The sequence below is a fragment of the Sinocyclocheilus rhinocerous genome, unplaced genomic scaffold, assembly GCF_001515625.1.
Source record: "Sinocyclocheilus rhinocerous isolate Xijiao unplaced genomic scaffold, SAMN03320098_v1.1 scaffold741, whole genome shotgun sequence".
Lineage (NCBI taxonomy): Eukaryota > Metazoa > Chordata > Actinopteri > Cypriniformes > Cyprinidae > Sinocyclocheilus > Sinocyclocheilus rhinocerous.
In genome coordinates, this window is record NW_015640436.1 from 35993 (window position 1) to 40702 (window position 4710).

General features: G+C 38.6%; 1 pseudogene; it reads left to right on the forward strand.

The window, feature by feature from the left end:
* Positions 1–4710, forward strand: part of LOC107752690 (ribosomal protein S6 kinase delta-1-like) — a 25379-nt pseudogene that overhangs the window by 9738 nt on the left and 10931 nt on the right.

The following is a 4710-nucleotide window of genomic DNA, read 5'->3' on the forward strand; positions in this document are numbered from 1 at the left end:
TTTTTTTTTTTTTTTGTTTTTTTTTTTAAATCTGCCTTCTCTCTTTATCTATAGTCGATCTGCTAATATCCGTCCTGTGCACTCACTGAGCGCTCTCTTCTCCCTATCATCACTAGACACGCCCCTTACTTCTGATTGGTGTGTTTTGGGATTCGGTCCGACACTGGTCAAAAGTGTTTTTCAAATATTGCTTAGTGCACCTTTAATTTGAGATTTTGTCAATCCCAAAATTTTTGCAGGGTGTACTTGGCAGCATGAAAAATAACTGAAGCTCTCAAGAAGAAATTTTAAATGCTTCCACATTTAGAGGGCAAATAATTTAGCAAAATATATATATTTTAGAATTATTGTTTCTTTAGAAACTTTAAAAATAATGAAGGACACCTGTGTGAGCTGCTGTGGTTTCAAATTACATTCCGCGTACTGTGATTGTCACCACACTTAGTCAATATCTTGGGATTGACATTGAAGATGTTACATTTCAAATTGATTTTTGATATCTTGAATGGTTTCACCATGGCGAGGCAATACATTTATGGGGAAAAAGGGAAACAGGAAGTGTCTCATATCTTCTCAATGTATTGAGTGATTTAGATTAAACTTGAGGTTTAATCTAATCACATGGACATCACATGGCTTAGTGCTAACAACTGACAGCAGTAAGTGTGAGACATACAACAGACTTCTAAAGGCTCTTTATATTTAACAAAATTGCTTCAAACTTTGTAAGAATAATTTCAAAACATGGCTAATGTAAAATTGCAAAGGGATTCTTGATATCTTAAATGGTAATGCCTCATTCTTAGAAAATCCTTTGCATATTTTTGAGACTCTTGGCATGCTTAAAATTTCATGAAATTCAGGTCACATATCAGAGTTGTCGGTCATTAGGCATAGACAAAAGCTAAAACATGGACATATAGGAGGACTCTGTAGCGCCCTCTTTTGACTAAAGTGGAGAGGGGGTCAGTTTTACCTACAGCAGGGGTGTCCAATCCTGCTGCTGGAGGGCCGCTTTCCAAGAGAGTTTAACTCCAGCCAGTTTCAACACACTTGCCTGGAATTTTTTAGTGATATTGGTTCAGGTGAGTTTAACTGGGGCTAGAGCTAAACTCTGCTGGCATGTGGCCCTACAAAAGCAGGAATGTCCAACAGACCAGACTCGCATATATTGTTGTTGTCAAGCCAGACAACTTTCAAAATTAGTCGTTAGCTCCACCCAACAGGAAGTCAGCTATTTTGAATTTTCATGCTAGATTTGTGTCCTTAATGTCAGGTGGCAGCAGTGACAGTGAGCTGAATTCTCTTGAGGTTGATGGAGACCCTCTGGCTGCAGTGGATGATGGGATGGCATCAGGCAGCATCAGGCACACAGCAACACAAAGCAACTCGTCTCCGATCCAACAGCCAGTGACGTCCCCAAGCCGGCTGAGAGTAGAGTCCAGCCATAGCAGTGGGGCTTTAAGCTTTGCCTCCAGCCTCAGGAACTACTCGGAGAAGAAGGACTACCTGGAAGAGGCCAGTGAGCAGATCACTCTAGCCAAAGCCATAAACCTAGGGGAAACACTGAGGCAGTTCAGAATCAGTTCTTTCTTTTGGGAGATAGTATTTCCATTTGTCATGCACTTTGATCTTTGAATCTTTGTAGACCTTTTATATTCACAAACAGCTATATTACCGACGACATGAAAGATAATACATGAAAAAGCATAATAGGGGCACTTTAGCATGAGCTTCATTTGAATTTGTAACTGTCTACTATGGATGAATTGCAATTTTATATTATTTTTGTTATATTATACATCATTACTAGTGGTTCATTCTATCCAAATTTCAAACTTGGGAGGTTGTGCACATCCAAGTTTGAAAAGTGGTTTTCATACCAAGCAAATGAACCAAACTCAACTTTTGGAGTGGACCATCAAACAGGCAAGTTCATTGCGAGTGTATGTATTGCATATTTCAGGAGAGGTAAGTCCCAGCAGAAGGGAGGCTGTGAAGAGAAAGACAGCAGAATATCTGATGCGTGCCGAGCTCATTTCTGGAAAGCTCAAAGACAGCATGGGTCAGAGCTCCACTCAAACCAGGGTCAGTGTGTGTGATCTCTCACCTTCACAATGAAACTTGTGGCCTCATTTATAAAATACACATTTTTACATTTACTTTTAATTGATGTAATAGTGAACACATTTTACGAACGAGTGCACATTTAATGAATGAGGCTTAAACTTTTCCATTTGCCTATTGTTTATGTTTTGTGTTGTACTATATGTGTTGTTTACATGTTTTTTTTTTCTTGTTTTCATGTGTCTTTGTTGGGTGTGACTTCAGGCGTTGGGCTCACAGTGCTGTGGTGGCTTGTGGGCAGAGCAGACTTATTCTGATGAGCTGAAGCATTACAGAGTGCTGGGCATTATTGATAAGGTACACATCTCAATATTATAACTGCATTTTGATCGTTACTGCACACAACAAATTTTTAAAATAAAAAAAAATAGTTCACTGAAAATTAAATCTCAGTCTTTATTTACTCTGTTATTCCAAACCTGTATGCTGTTTTTGTTGTTGTTGTTTTGTATGCGAGACAAAAGCAGAAATATTGGACCATCTTTACACAGCTCTTTTCTAGGGGTGGCATTTATGACTATAATCATCACGCGAGTTAATTGTTACAATGTATGTCACATTTAGTAGGGTGAAGTTGAATCAGAACTAAACAAACTTTAATACAATTACCTGGAGAGAGAATACATGGAAAACAACATTGAGAATGTGTGATGAGGAAGAGTCTAGGGCTAGTCACTCGTGTGAGGAACTCTGTGCTTGAGATGGGGAGCCAACGGGAAGAGAATAGTAGCAGGTTCAGCTGATTTTTGTAAGCTAACAGAGATGGGATTTGTTCTTCTTTGAGAATCTTGTTCTACCTATGCATAACACACATTTTTGTTTATTTTACTTTTTTAAATCTATTATTATGGATGTCAATTAACAAAAATTATGGAGTCTGTTTTTTCCAATCTCATTCTTCTCATTTTTCCCCCATCACATTTATTTTGAATCCAATATTAAAGTGCCCCTATTATGCCATTTCGAATATTGCCTTCCATGCAGCGTGTAATGTAGCTGTATGTGAATGCAAATTATCTGCAAAGTTGTAAAGCCGAAAGTGCATGATAAATAAAGATATTGTCTATCTTTGAACTGCTTCGAATTAATCGTTTGAGAATCCCTGGAAAATGAGGTGATATTGAATGCGTATTTTGAAAAAACGAAAGCATTGTTTGACCTTGCATGCATGTAAACATATTGTAGGAGACTCCCAAAACTATATTAGGAACCTTAAAGATGGCATAATAGGGGCACTTTAAGAAAATATTTATAAAGTGCGTAACGGGTATTTAATAGTAGAAATAATAGTGTTTAATAGGTATTTATTTGGCTGATAATTGGAATTGAATGTGGAGCCCTCGTATTGATCAGGTGGGATGGCACATCCACTGATGCGTGCAGTTCATATTGCTTGGGCTCATTATCACTGCTTGCAGCTGTATTTTCTCTGTTGTTACTGCTATCATCACAGAATCTATTTATTTTAAGCAAGAATTAATTTTTTTACAGAAAGGTTTGCCACAGATTAACACTGTAATGAGTGACACAAGCAAACCATGGCACTCATGTTAATTTGGTATTTAAATTTGCATGTTTAGTTCATTTGTTAAATTAGTTTATGGTTTCTGTTTAAAGGCTATAGTGATTCAGTGACACAGACTGTAAATATAACTTCCTAGATCAGGGGTTCTCAAACCTCTCCATGAAGTTTTGTATGTCTCCCTATATCTGACACACCCACTTCAGGTCTTGCAGTCTCCACTAATGAGCTGATGAGTTGAATCAGGTGTGATAGATGAGGGAGACTTACAAAATGTGCAGGGCAGGGGGTACTCCAGGACAGGTTTGAGAACCACTGGCCTAGATGAAAGGATGTTTAGAGGGCTGCATTATACAACACTTTTCTAAGGAAGTATTATTGTTTAAACATTGTCTGATGCCTTTGTTTATATGTGTAATTTATGTGCAGGTACTGTTGGTGATGGATAGGAGAACGCAGGGAACATTTATTTTGAAAGTAAGTGGTCCATTTACAGTTAATAACACCCAACAATTTAACAGGAATCACTCTCAGTTATGCTGTGCTTCTGTTTAAAGGGATAGTTCACCCAAAAATGAAAATTTGATGTTTATCTGCTTACCCCCAGGGCATCCAAGATGTAGGTGACTGTTTCTTCAGTAGAACACATATGATGATTTTTAACTCCAACCGTTGCAGTCTATCAGTCTACCATTTTGATAAGCCGTCGTACCTACAATGACTGTGCACTAGGGCTGCACGATAAATCGCATGCGATATTTAACGCGCATCTTGTCAGAAAGCCGGTTCTGTAATCAGCGGTAAATCTCCATCACGTGCGTGCTTTCACATTGAGCAGCATTAACTACACAGAGCCGTTGTTCACTGACGAGCTGCGCAAAACCACGTTCATATTCGCGCGATTTTTTGCGCAGCTCGTCAGTGAACAACGGCTCTGTGTAGTTAATGCTGCTCAATGTGAAAGCACGCACGTGATGGAGATTTACCGCTGATTACAGAACCAGCTTTACTGATAAGATGCGCGTTAAACATCGCATGCGATTTATCGTGCAGCCCTAAAA